Source organism: Vulpes lagopus, chromosome 11, assembly GCF_018345385.1.
Source record: "Vulpes lagopus strain Blue_001 chromosome 11, ASM1834538v1, whole genome shotgun sequence".
Classification (NCBI taxonomy): Eukaryota; Metazoa; Chordata; class Mammalia; order Carnivora; family Canidae; genus Vulpes; species Vulpes lagopus.
The window spans coordinates 90,577,069-90,592,222 of record NC_054834.1 but is presented as its reverse complement, the minus strand read 5'-3'; the positions used below and the strand labels follow the sequence as shown (position 1 = coordinate 90,592,222).

Genomic DNA, 15,154 nt, shown 5'->3' with positions numbered 1-15,154 from the left:
GGACAGACTGAAGACCCATAAGTAAACTTTATTGCCACCAGCCTAGGGCATGAAAACTCCAGAATCTCATAGAGGAGTCCAGTAAGAATCATTCTAATTCCTTGTATGGAGGGCACCGTCAGGGAACCCAGAGATCCCAGGAGAAAAACTGTAAGAGCACCTCTGTGTGTTGCAGAAAAGGAAGGGAAAAATCTGGGGCTTGTTTGGAGTTAGGCCCACAACCTCACTGACTGGCAGTCCTCGTGGGTTTATACCGGTGTGGGTCTGACACCTGAAAGCACCCCTCCAGAATTTATCCTGGGGGACCGTACAAGGTATTTTAGACCAAATCCATCCCTTCCTGCCTGGTTAACAGCTACCTTGGAAGGGGGAGGGGTGGAGAAAGAGATTACAGGGGAGGGTGGGGAGGGGTTGAGAATCAGCCCTTGATGCTTTTGCTGTCTTCATCTCCGGGTCAGTGGGGCTGTGATTTGTGAAGTAATCACTACCCTTTGAAATTCTGGGTAGTCGATTAAGCATGTTTCACATCTCTATTTAGATTATACTTGTGAAAGGTGGGTGTGGGGAAGGGATTTGTTCTCTGAGCAACTGCGGTCAGAAAAGAAATTAAACCAAACTGTGCTTTTCTAACTTTCTCTTTTGTCCGTGTTCCTAGGTTACCCTTTATTATTTTATTTAGCAGAGATGATAGCATTTACTCCATCCCAGCCACTATGAGCAGATCTTTACAAATTTTGTGAGATATGTACTATTATCTTAATTTATGAGATAGGTACTATTATTAATCACCAATTTATGGATAAAGGAAGCCAAGGTTTAGTGAGGTTAACTTGCTCTTGGTGAGACAACAAGTGGCAGAGCCCAAACCCAGACGGGCTGGCTGCAGAGTCTCTGGTTTTGATCATCCCTGTGCACCGGTGTGATGGGAGAGCTAGAACTTAACGCAGATGATCAAGACTCAGGTAGTGCAATCTGTATGTGGCAGCTGTAACTCTTGATGTGGAAATGTTGGGGCGCAGAGCCAATGGGCAAGAAAGACTTGCCCGTTGACCAGCTTAAGAAAGACTTCTTGAGGCACCTGTGGTGCAGAAAGTGTGGTTGTATTAAAGCACTGGACAGGATCCATGGGCAGAAAGAGCTGCACTGGAGTTGTGAGGAGTGACCCAGTATATACGTTCAGGTTGGGAGGGGGTTAGGGAGAGCGTGAATCTCTGAGGAATTTGGAGCCAAGGTTTCCAGGACCTGAGAGGCTAAACAGTTTGTTGTTAGGAAAAAGGTCATTTACTACCGTCTAGGAAAACCTCAGTCATGAGATGCTTCAGGTGTATCCACGGGCCATATTGGTTAGGGGATGATTGCTAACGTATATATTGGGGGGTAGAGATAAATGAAGCTTCTAGAGGAATTGTGATATGTTAAAGCAGACTTACCAGATCCTGGAGGTGGATTAATATAAAATTAAGATTGCCTTTTGCCTTTAGTACAGTATCGCCATAGGCAGTTGAGTTCCTAGAGGAAGGTCACTCTGCCCGGCCCAAGGACCTGTCAATGGGCTGTAAGTTGTAAAGAAATTTTTTTTTTCTTTTGCTTTTGTTCCCCATGTCAATTCATCTGAAACTTCATGTACTCTGATTTAGAATGATTTCCTAAATGTACTATACTCATTCACTGGGGGAAAACAAACAAACAAACAAAAGCCAAGTTGTGCCCTCCTATAGTATAGGACAGTCCCTATGCTAGGTACAGGAATACAATAAGACGAAAATCCCTGCCCACCTGGTGCCGTCAGCCTCGTGTTAGAGTTAGTAGGCTTATCAGTGTGGAAGGAAATAACAGAGAAGATACGCTCCTTGAAGAACAATAAAGTAGGGTAAGGCAATACTGAAGATGACAGGGGCATGCAGAGAGAAGGCAAAAGAGGCGCAGAAAGCAATTTTTACCTGCGTAAGGTGAGAAGAGCATTCAGGGTTGAAGGAAGGAAGAAAACAAATAGGTCCCCTCAGGGCACAGTGTCTCCCAGGTCTAGGGAGTGGCACCTGCCTTGTTAGCAATCCCCAGAGGAGAAGAATTGGAAGGACTTGGGGGCCACACAGGTGACCAGCTAGATCTCTGGAGCCCTGGCAGTGTACTTCGGGCTCTTATTATCCCTGGCATTTATAAAAACAAACCAAGGAACAAGATCAAGTAAATTTAAGTCGCACGTTCAATGGTGACAAGTAACTGGTTAAAAAAAAAACAACAGAACAAACCTAAAACACTCATTTTTACACACTGAAAAGTTTTGACAATTTGTAAAGTTCTGTGAAAAATGCTGTTTCCTAAAATGCAGTAAAATTGGCTCAAAAATGTTTAAAAGGCACTGTTTAAAAGGCACTATTTAATAAAACAAAACAAAACAAAACACTGAGATCTTTGGTTAGATGGCCGCATATAAATAGTTAAGATTAAAAAACAAACAGACAAACACCTGGTACATCTTGCTTACACTTCAGCACTGGCCCCCGAAATGGCTAAATTTGGGAGATGTGGGTTGATGGTGAGGATAGAAACCACTCTGGCATCCCTTAGGTTGGTTAGGATGCAGTAGGCACTCAGGACTGTTTGAACAAATCTTTTTTTGCAAAAGAATTAGCAGGATCTCAAAATAACATGGTAACCTATAAATATCAGCTTTCATTTTTATCTATATTAAATATTTGTTAGGTTTGTATTCCCCCGGAATTCACATTCTAGTGGTTTATCTTTTTAGTCTCCGCTATTTGCTCCCACTCCTTCTCAGTTACCTACAAACATTGTAATTTGTCTCCAGCAAGTGTGAAATTCTCTTCTTAGAATGAACCTTGCTTCTAACTCTGTATGTGGCCAAAGTCGTTTCCTTCTCTTAGGACCTCTTCCTCCCTTGGTGCTCTGCCCACAACCTTAGCTTGAACTTGGATGGAAACATCCCTAATTTTTGGCTTTAATTTTTTCTTTTGTCATTTGTGCTTTTGATGTCATATATATGAAACCATCACCTAAGCCAAGGTCTTTCCAATTTCTTTCTTTCTTTCTATTCTATTTATGGTTTTAGCATTTACATTTATGTCTGTGATTCATTCTGAGTCAATCTTTGTAAATAACGTGAAGCAGGGATCCAACTTCATTCATTTGCATGTTGATAGCCAGTTGTTCCAGCACCAGTTCCTTACCAAACTTAAACTTGTCTGAACACCTGATACATAGTAGACCAAGGTCCAAGATATGGATTTTGAAGCAAAGAAAGCCCTACTATCAGAAGGGCAAATCAATGAAAAGACAGATCATTCCCAATGTTGCCTTGCCCTGTTGAGCCTAGGGACTGCTTCTCTATGTTGGGGGAGGAAGATAAACACTCGTGGGGAAGGTGAGGCATATCTTGAAACCTTGAGGTAGAGAAGGCTTGAAGCAATCTGGAGGTAAGCATTCTTCCAGACACTGAGGAGCCATTTGGGACCTGGTACGATCGGGTACGTTGGATTTTAAGACAACTGCTACCCTCCGGCACCCAGTGCGTTTCTACAATCAGTGGATAAACAGAGAATAGGGGTAAAAAGGCAAAGTTAATGACTGATCATACAGGAGGCGAGGAGGTACACAAAACATGATTAAGTAGAGGTCAAAACAGAATGTGGAGTTAATAATGCAACTAATACAACTGTAGTTGTCTTTATGCTTTCAAAACGGACCCAGGAACAAAGTCTTTGGCCTCAGATTATTGGAAAGACTATTGTTTCCCCACTGAATTGTCATGTTAATCCTGTTAGCCTGGTTGTATTTTCCATGCATCTGTGTTTTTAGCATCAGTTAGTACACACACACCAGGTAGTACAACCATAGTGCTATGGTTGCCTTTCTTTTTTTAAGAAATGAGCGGTAAGACTCTCCCTTTTTGAGAATCTATATAACTAAGATAATTGTTACACATACCTATAACTGCTAAGCACTTTTTTAACCTAACTTCATGTCAAAATTTTTCTTATAGTTGAAAACATATTTATTTGTGTATCTCCTGGAAATATAATGAGGTGATGAGTAATGATCAGCTAATGTTTTTGCAGAAAGATTATTAGTAATTTCTAAGAAACATCCCTACTGTATTGCACATGCCCTAGCAAACTTACACAAACACTATCCATGTTCTTTATAATATGTTTCTAGTCTACTTTTGTTTCATGAACACCATTGGGAGAAAATCATTGAATTTAAAATAGAGGAGTACCATCCAAATAGGGTTGCTTGTTGCATTGGTTTGCCAGGGCTGCCATAATAAAATGCCACAGACCAAACAATAGAAGTTTATTTCTCTTAGTTCTATTAGTTCTAGAGGCCGGGAGTCCAAGGTCAAGGTGTTCTCAGGTTTGATTTTTCCTGAGTCTCTCAGGAACTTGCTGATGGCAACCTTCTATGTCCCCACACAGTTTTTAATTTGTGTGTATTGTTCCCTAACATCTTTTTTTGTGTCCAAGTTTCCTCTTCTTATGAGGACACCAGTCAAATTGTAATGGAGATCCCCCTCACAACCTCATCTCAACTTAATCACCTCTTTAAAGACCCTGTCTCCAGACACAGTCACATTCTGATGTTCTAGAGGTTACTTTGACTTATGAATTCTGAGGGGGACAATACAGCCTATACCAGTTGTCGTTGGTATACTAATGACTGCTAAGATAATGAACAAAGAAGATAGAAACTGATAAGCTATTTCTTGTTATTGATAAAATTATTGTTGTTATATTAATGGTGAGTTTGCATTATTCTTAACTTTCTCCCACTGCATAATGAGGAGTTGTCTGTATATGTGTTAATAGTCCAATAAAGGCAATTAATCTGGCTTCTATATAAAGGGGCATGATGAATAACAAAGTGGGCAGAAACAAAAAAGCAGTGACATTGATTACACTTGTGTGCCTGTAGTGTCATGTTTGTATTCATAATCTATGAGTTTACTTAGCTAAGACTCTTACTTGTTTCAATTAGAGAAGTGACATAAAAGGATATGAAACTTAGGAATCCATGAAGAATTTATAAATAATTAATTTCAAAGTGCTTCAATAAGCAACTGAAACTGAGATTAATTTAAGTATAAAAGTAATTTCTTAGAAAATTAGTATAGTTCATGCAGTTGAAGAATAGTTGAAACCTAGACTGGAAATGACAAGAATTAGGAAGGTAAAGACAGTCAGCTAGCCCTTACTTTGGACTTTCTGGTGGTTTCTGGTGGATTTTCTGTAGGTTTCTGGTGGACTTCCTGGTGGTTTCTACAAGTTACTGTTATCTCCTAGGATGAACTCATTCAACTACTTAAAGCTTCTTTTTCTTTTTCTTTTTCTTTCTTTTTCTTTTTTTTCTTTCTTCTCTTTCTCTCTCTCTCTCTCTCTCTCTCTCTCTCTCTTTTTTCTTTGGATTGAAAATTAAAACTCCAGGAAGTGAGCATTTTTTTGGTCAAGTTTGGATTATAAATCTGATCCCTAGTTAAGGGTGAACTGAACCCTTCCACTGACAGTACTACCAAACTATTCCCTGTTTAGGAAGAATAATTTCACCCAAACAAAATTTTTTTAAAATTGAAAACAATCTATATATACAATTTAGCAAAATGGTTAAATAAACCATGGTCCTTACAAATAATGAGATTTTATAGAGCCATTAAACATGTTTCAGGAATGTTTACTTCTCTGCACAATTACCCAGGGTATAATGGGTACATAAAAAGTACCATACAAACATATATATCTGGTATGATCTCAGTAATGAAAAACAAAAAGCGAGTATTTTTTCTTAGGAAAAGAAAAACTGGAAAGAATGTAACAGTTATTTCCAGTTTATAGAGATTATGATTTTTACTTTCTATTTTATAAATTTTCCTTTAAAAATAGAATAGTGTATCTTATTTTTCTTATAACAAAAGAAGTACTTGCTCATTACATAAAGCAAGAAGGAAAGTATAGAAGAATAAAGATGATAAAATGACCTCTACTCTATATAAGCAAAATTATTACTATTAATAATTTATTTTGGGATCCCCCAGTGGCTCAGTGGTTTAGTGCCTGCCTCCAGACCAGGACCTGATCCTGGAGTCCCGGGATCGAGTCCTGCATTGGGCTCCCTGCATGGGACCTGCTTCTCCCTCTGCCTGTGTCTCTGCCTCACTCTCTCTGTCTCTCATGAATAAATAAATAAATAAATAAATAAATAATCTTAAAAAAAATAATTTATTTTATATGCCAAAGTATTTTTTGTACAAGTTCTCCAAAATAAGCATGTGTTGTTTTAAAACTCAGAATAAAAGTTAGCATTCAGGGGTGCCTGGCTGGTTCAGCCCATGGAGCATGAGACTCTTGATCTTGGGGTTGATTGTGAGCCCTACATTGGGTAAAGAGATTACTTAAATATAATAATATTTTTTAAAATGTTAGCTAATACATTACTTTTCAAATGGATTTGGGTAAATCTATTTTGTATAAAGATCCTTATTGTATCTGTATCAAAATAGTAAATTCAATATAAAGTCATTAAAGAAACAGTTGAATGTTTGAATATTTTATCAGCCCATGAATTCTCTATGATAAAATTAGTATTCTGTAAATTTGATAACCATAGATGAGCTTTGGAAAGGGGGCTAAAGTAAAGTTAGCTTTAAATGTCATAGGAGTATTGTTCTAAAAATTGTGTAATTTGATCTAACCTTTCCCTTTAGAATTCAGCAGCATTTTAGGAAAGTCCTCTTATATTTGTGACACACCTATTGTTTGCAATGGATTGTTTTAGTAAAAATTGACCTCAGGCTGAGAACATTAAAAGCAGACCAAAAACCCCTATTAAATACTTTTGCAGTTTATACATGATTTTTAAAAAATATTTATTTATTTGAGAGAGAGAAAGAACGAATGGGAAGGGGGGGCAGAGGGAGATGGAGAAGCAGACTCCTCACTGAGCAGGGAACCCAAGGTAGCCACTCAACTAACTAAGCCACCCAGGTCCCCCTGTACATAAATTTTTAAACTACTTTGAATAAAACCCATCAAATTGGCAAAATCAGTTTATAAGATTAACACATAGAGTAGTAAGAGTATGTTAACAACGTATACTATTAAGCCAGAGGACAGGGTGGAGCAGTGAGGGTCATTATTAGTATATGTGGCATTTGGAGATGTGGAATTATTTGTGTGGAGAGTATTTAGTAGGACAAGTCTGTGTGGAGGAACAGATGGCTAATTGCAAGTCTTAGATGACAATATCTAGATTATTTTTAAGCAAATACTAATAATTTTAAAATTGAAGAGAAGTATTGAATACAGAAAAGAAACCAGAGTTCAGGATTTCTGATCCTATAGTCATAGAGGAGAAAAAACTAGGAGAATTATGTCACATGAAATATTTCAGCCTAAGAAATTCAGTGGATTTGAAAATCCTGGAAAGAGTTACTTTGAGACTTGACAAATGCTACCAGGCAGCAGTTTTTCTATTATCCTGGAATGTGATATGCCATTTAAAAAGGCCAGTGGTATTTTGGGCTATGTATGTCAGTGTGTTGGTACAAAACCAAAGAGGCAACAGACTGGTTTCAGGTCTAGAATGCCATAATTTCAGTGGGCCTTGGCGGTTCGGGTTTCCAGTGATTTGAGGAGTCTGTAAGATTGCACACCAATATTTAAGGCATTTAGAGGTTTATAGATCAACCTGTTTGAATGAAGGCAAGACTGACTTTTGAAGACATTCCAAAAGAGGATGTTTGAACATAATTAGGAACTTAAATAGACATCAGTAAGCAAAGAAAAAAGAAAACATGAGGGTGGACTCCATAAAACTCCCTATGGAATAAGAAAGACTGGAATCTCCGCTCATTCTCCTATCTTATTCTCCTTTACCCTCTCTCTCTCTCTCTTTTTTTTTTTTCTTTTTGTTTTTAGGCATTTTGCTGAGATCAAGAGTCGGACACTTAACTGATTTGGCCATGCTGGAACCTCTGTTTTTGTACTTCATTTCTAACACTCCTTCCACTCAGTGGTTATCTAAAAATATTTCCACAATCATATTCTCAATATGTTCATAGTCTTTGATGCATACAGAATGTAATACAAAAAAATTGAAAAATTACTAACATGATTTCAACAGTTATTTTCAAAATGTGTCCCACAGTCTGCTCTAAGATCCCTTGAAGCCTTTTAGGGAGTCCATCGGTCAAAACTACTTTCAGAATCATACAAAATAATTTTTCCTTTTTTCAGTATATTGACATTTACCCTTATGATACAAGAATGATTAAAACTCCTAGTCTTGGGAGCCTGGGTGACTCAGTGGTTGAGCATCTATCTTTGGCTCAGGACGTGATCCTGGAGTTCTGGGATCGAGTCCCACATTGGGCTCCTGCGATGAGTCTGCTTCTCCCTCTGCCTATGTCTCTGCCTTCTCTGTGTCTCTCATGAATAAATAAATAAAATCTTTGAAAAAATATATTAAAAAAAGAACAAAAAAAAAAAAGAAAGAAAAAAACTCCTAGCCTTAAACTTATTAAGACAGAGGCACCAAACTGGACTAGTAGTCATTTGTATTTTTCACTGCCATTCACTCCCTGTAAAAACAGGTAAATTAATTAATTAATTAAATTAAAAGCCAGTTATAATATTCTGTGTGCTGAAATGGGAAATATGCATAAAGAGTATGTGCCACATTCCAAAGTATGATGATGGGGGATCCTTTGGTAGCTCAGCGGTTTAGTGCCTGCCTTCAGCCCAGGGCGTGATCCTGGAGTCCTGGGATCGAGTTCCACATCAGGCTCCCCTCATGGAGCCTGCTTCCCCCTCTGCCTATGTCTCTGTGTCTCTCATAAATAAATAAATAAAATCTTAAGGAAAAAAAAAACAAAACAAAGTATGATGATGGTTGACTCAAAAGAAAGCACTGTGCAGTTGTTTGAGTTACAAACTGAACTGGCTGCTTTTCCATGGAAGATCATTTTTACTTGAAAGAATGACTGACAGACAAATTGTGGTCATTCAGACTTGGCTGTTTGGCAATTTTTTGAAAATGAAACAAGCCTGTCATTTCAAGAAAAATAGCTGAGAATATTTGTTACCAATGACAGCATTGGAGCTTTCAAGAGAAAGTTAGAATTTTTGAAAACTTTCTCTGAACTCAGCAGCTTCTCAAAACTTAAAGGATTTTCTGGTACAATTAGTAGTGCTGTTAACAGATGGATAATGAAATGTTTCAACATCTCAGAGATCTGCGTCAGTCAGCCAACCGATACATTTACAAATGAACAATATATAATGGCACAAAATCATACATGGATAATGGGTCCATTCAAAGTGTAAGATAGACCAATGGTAATGGTTTCAGATTCCAGTTGTCTGGTTTCTGTAGACTTATCGAAGAAGACTGTTCACAATTAAGAGAAAAGGCTATTAAAACTTTCAAACTACAAATCTCGTGTGAGGCCAGATTTTCTTCATCCAAATGTAGACTATAATAGATTGAATGCAGAAGCTGATTTAAGAATCTAGACATTAAGCCAGACATTAAAGAAATTCACAAATTTATAAAATAGCACCACACTCTCAGATTTTTTCTTTTAGAACTATGATTATTTTCACTTAAAATATTATTTTTTTAACATGTGATTGGTTTGTTGTTATTTATAAATTAATATTTTATGATTTCTCTATTTTAACTTCTAATATCTTAAATATTAGATAAGATATCTAACATCTTAAAAAACTTCACCCATACAAACAAAAGCTTTTGGGAATCTTCAATAATATTAAAATATAGAGGGTCCTGAGACCAAAACTTTATATGACAAGGATAATTTGATAATTCATCAGATTCAATGGTACATTTATGGCTGTTACATGGTAGACATGGACTTGTTCAGATTATTATAATGCAGGTTAACTCAGTCCCTGGAAGTTATGCTGATAGAGAAAATATTTGTCACATTATACCAGTAAGTTTTCCATTACTATAATATGAACTACACACATCATCAGTTTAGTTCAATAAGTTCTAGTAAAAATAAACAAAAAATCTTGCAGAGTAAATCAGAGATCATAAGAGATAAATGCTAACACTTTTTATTTTTTATTATTATTGTTTTTTTAGGGAGAGAGGGCACAAGTGAGTGAGGGGGAGGAGCAGAGGGAGAGAGACCATCTCAAGCAGACTCCCTGCTGGGCACAGAGCCCAACATGGTGCTCCATCTCAGTAGCCTAAGATCATGACCTGAGCCAAAATTAAGAGTCGGTGGCTTAACTGAGGGAACCTCCCAGGCACCTTACAATGTTCTAACACTCTTGTTTGGACTTTCATCATCCTTCAACTAAACCAATGGAAGAATGTTCTGTTGGTCTTCTCCCCTACTTGGAGTCAGCCCTCCACACAGTCACCAGTGACCTTTCTAACAAGCACATCAATTCACTACTTTTTGAGACTCTAAGTGATGTCCTGGGGTAAAAACCAAATTTCTTCAGGACGGCTGGCTTCTGTGAGCTGTCTAGGTTTCTCTCTTCCCCATGGCCCATCTACCCTACCATTAGTCTTGCAGAACGAATTGCATTTCTGTGATTATCTGCAGCTGTTTCTGCTCCAAGTCTTTGCAACTGCTTCTTTTTCTGCCTAAAAAGCCATCAGTGCTTCCTCTGGCGAGAAGGCTTCATTTCCCTGTTGTGGTGCGGCTATGCTGGGTTATGCTTCAATCACAGCACCAGTGGTACTTTTAGTGTGCTTATTTCTCGGCCTCCCTCTCCTGTCTTGTACCTTCTTTGCGACACTGGCCAACCCAGTGTCTACTGTGACTAAATATTACTACCACTGGCTGCTTCAGTTTGGAGCACATAGGTACCCAACAGATAAACATCTGCTTATGAAAATGAAACAAAACCAAAAAGAATTTTTGGCTAAGGTCTAACACCTGACAGTTCTATACTTTAATATGCTTCTTTACAATACCACTTTTATAAAATTATACATAAGAATTATATAGTAATTTTAATAATTCTTTTATTTCTTACACAAATTCCAAACTCCTATTATAGAGCCCATATATATTACAATTACACTGTTTTTCAAAGTAATTCTTAATGTTTTTTCCTTATTTTAGCATCATGAATTGATTTAATATTTTATTACTTCCTTTATTGTCATTTTATGGCATATGTTGTTTTCATACTTGAATCTAACTTATATAATTATCCAAGTATGATTATCTATAGTTGTAGAATGTATAAATAATTACTATAGATAAACTTAGAATATTTAGAAAAGTATAATGGAGAAAATAATATTCATAATCTTATTATCGTTTATGTATTTTTTCCCACAATAATAATAGGATGTTGTTTTTAATATTTTCCTCTAAATAATTTTTAGTATTGTTTGCATTAGAGGATTCCTATACTGTTTTCAGTTTAGTGTCAGGTGCTATATCTTAAACATTTTTTTCATGCCATCAGAAATAATCCAATAATATAATTTTAATGGCTCCATATATTCCATCATTGAGCCTTACATTTATTTAATTATTCCTACAGTCTATTACTCCATATTATATTTATGATTAGCATATGTGCTGACTGCATAGTCTGATAGACAGTGAGTGGAAATATTGACCAATAACATTGATTTAGCATTATAATAATAGTCACAGTTAATAGACCCTGAAGTAGAGTGGTCAGAAAGGTGGTCAGAGCAAGAAATAACTTTTTCCATTACTCATTTTTTTTCATTTACTATTCATTCACTTAACAAGTATATATTGAGAACCTACTTTGTATACTTTGTATACTTTGTATAAGACTAGCGTATAAGAATGCCAAGATACCACACCTAAGTATTAGATTCTAAATAAAAAAATATAAGCTAGGTATATAAATTATTCTTAGAAAGATGGAATGCATTACTCTTTGAATCTCTGAACATATTTTATACCATCTTTAAGCTTCAATACTACAGAACTTAGGAAAATCAATGTTCATCTTTACATGTACTAGTCTCTTCATATAAATGGAGTACTGTGCCTTCATCAGTAATAATAGGATTCAAAATTCCAGGCAGCCTGGGTGGCTCAGCGGTTTAGCGCCGCCTTCATCCCATGGCGTGATCTTGGAGACCCAGGATCGAGTCCCATGTTGGGCTCCCTGCATGGAGCCTGCTTCTCCCTCTGCCTGTGTCTCTGCCTCTCTCTCTCTGTGTCTCTCATGAAGAAATAAATAAAATATTTTTTAAAAAGGATTCAAAATTCCAAATTAAATTTAGAACAAAGATTTTTTTTGTTATAATGCCTAACATAACATCAAAGAATTAATAGATATTCTGTAAGGAGTAACAATTCTTTTTTATATAAAGATTTTATTTATTTATTCATCAGAGACGCACAGAGAGAGAGAGAGAAGCAGGGACACGGGCAGAGGGAGAAGCAGGCTCCATGCAGGGAGCCCAACGTGGGACTTGATCCTGGGACCCCAGGATCACACCCTGGGCTGAAGGCAGGTGCTCAACCGCTGAGCCACCCAGGTGTCCCAAGGAGTAATAATTCTTGATTTTAGGAAAAAAGAAAATTAGGTAAAGAAATACATTTATGTCCTTTACTATAAAATGTTCTGTATTTTAGTTTTGACTATTGTTGAATTTTGAATTATTATGCTTTTGCATCTCTCACTCTTGGGAGACGGGATTGTTTTTCCAGTTATTTTATTGATTAATTCAGCAGCGATTTACTGTATACCATTTATGAAGAAAGAACTTTGTACGGTTTAGTGATGAATGCCAAGGTGGTGGCTGTCCTCAGGTGCTTATGGACTAAGACAGAAAATGAGACATATTCACAAGTAGGGTTAAGGTGGGTAGAAGTCAGCAAGTAATGTAAGAGTTGCAGTTAAATGCTTATGGGAATTCAAAGATGACTTGCTCTTTGTTTTGGAGAACTGCCAGTGAATGAAGAAGTTAAGTCTATATGACAGCAAATTTGCCTCCACGTTGGCTTATAAAAGTAGTTAAAGGGATCAACAAAGAGTAGGCAGTAAGTATATGATGGATAAAAATAAATGAAACATAGGTAGCTAATACGTATAGCCTGTGGCAAAAATAATTATGAATAATTATATTCACTGTATAAGACATGCCAGCCACCAATTTATTGACACTCAGCTTCAGGTTCACCCTTTGGTATCTAGTTAGCCATAGTATGTGGGGCTCTATTAAGCATTTGTCCTTTACAGGAAGTTTTGTCACTGATGTTACACATGAGCAGTAGAAGTCACTGAAGGGGCATTGCAAGAGGAGGGGGCTTCTGTTCCTGGTTCTAAATGTTACATTTTTTTAAAGATTTTATTTATTTATTCATGAGAAACACACAGAGGCAGAGACACAGGCAGAGGGAGTGTTGGCATGGCTAATACCAAGCATGAATATAACTGAAAATGTTGGCAATAGAAGTGAAATCAAAGTTACAATGCCTAACATAATGCCTTCAGGGAGCCTGATGCGGAACTTGATCCCAGAACCCTGGGATCACTACCTGAGCAGAAAGTAGACACTCAACCACTGAGCCACCCAGGTGCCCCTACATGTTACATGTTGATTTTACTTGCTTCTAATTCATGGTCCAGTAGAAGGTGTGTGTGTGTGTGTGTGTGTGTGTGTGTGTGTGTGTGGGGCGACATCTGGTGATATTCATCCCAGCCACATACCCAGTTCAGGCAGCCCATTGGTGACTTCATGGCCTTCCCAACAGAAACACCACAGGCTGCTGGACTGAGGCCCAGAGTGGTGTACCATTCCTCCTGAAGGCCCATTCACCAGCGCCGAAGGGCTGTTCCTGCTTGTCCCACAACTCTGGCCCAGCTCTGGCCTGGGCACCCCAGCAAACAACACGGCCCCGCAGAAACAGGGCTTCAAACACAGAACCTTCCCATGTTTATCCTCCTCTGGGTGCTCTACTTCAGCCCTGAGGACACTCTTTAGGCCTTTCTTAAATCTTTATAGTGATTCTTCTGTCATAACTTAAAAACTCTTCATATTAAACTTCCTGTGCTTAGTATGTGGGTTCTGTCTCCTGATTGGATCCCATCCTGGTATCTCTTGCTACAAGTTCTCTTGCTCCATTAAAATTATTAATTTTCAAGTTCCTTAGTTTGTAGTGGTAAAGGCTTAAATTTCATGTCACTTATCCCTGGGAAAAAAAAAAAAACTGGACAGGTATGACATTATCATCTCACTTGGCTTCATGGAAGATGGCTTTTTCACTCAGGAATGCTAAATATGGTCTAGCACTCCCATTCAGAAATAAAAATTGGGCATTCACTGACAAAACGAAGTCTCATTAATCCTATTTACAATTAAAATGCTTAATTTCATATTGAGTTATCCACATAACAGATGTATAGGGATTATTTTGATCAAAGTTAGCCACATGAGATAGATTTAAACTATTTTCAGGGATCCCTGGGTGGCGCAGTGGTTTGGCGCTTGCCTTTGGCCCAGGGCGCGATCCTGGAGACCCGGGATCGAATCCCACATCAGGCTCCCGGTGCATGGAGCCTGCTTCTCCCTCTGCCTATGTCTCTGCCTCTCTCTCTCTCTCTCTGTGACTATCATAAATAAATAAAAAATTAAAAAAAAAATAAATAAACTATTTTCATATGGTCATATGTATGATAATTATTTCAATGTAAAGGGTTTCCATAAAATATAAGTATGTATATGGAAGTTTTAATAGGTATGATGAGGTCTGTAGTCCACAAAATCACTTGTTAATTGTAACTTTGATTTCACTTCTATTGCCAACATTTTCAGTTATATTCATGCTTGGTGTTAGCCATGCCAACAACTAAATTAAGTCCCTCATTTTAATACTTTGATAAAAGGGGAGGACCCTGGATAAAACAGTTTTTTTTAAGCAGTTTTAAAACTTCTGTGATTTAAATTTTTTTAACTCATAATGGCAATTTTACCTCAAAGATTTCTAAAACAAACAAAATTGGTAACAGCCAGGCTGTAAGTTTATAGACTCAGGGATCTTTTAAAAGTGAAAATATTTACCAAGAATACCCACTGGATTGGAGCAAGGTACACCAAGCAAATGTGTACAAAATATTAAATGAAGGAAAGTTCACATTCTTTTCGCTCTAGCAAAAAT

At 37.4% G+C, this 15,154-nt stretch overlaps 1 protein-coding gene across 11 annotated transcripts in view; it reads left to right on the top strand.

Annotated features, from left to right (window-relative positions):
* Window positions 1–15,154, top strand: part of SCN1A (sodium voltage-gated channel alpha subunit 1) — a 140,816-nt gene that overhangs the window by 21,437 nt on the left and 104,225 nt on the right. The window lies entirely within an intron of this gene.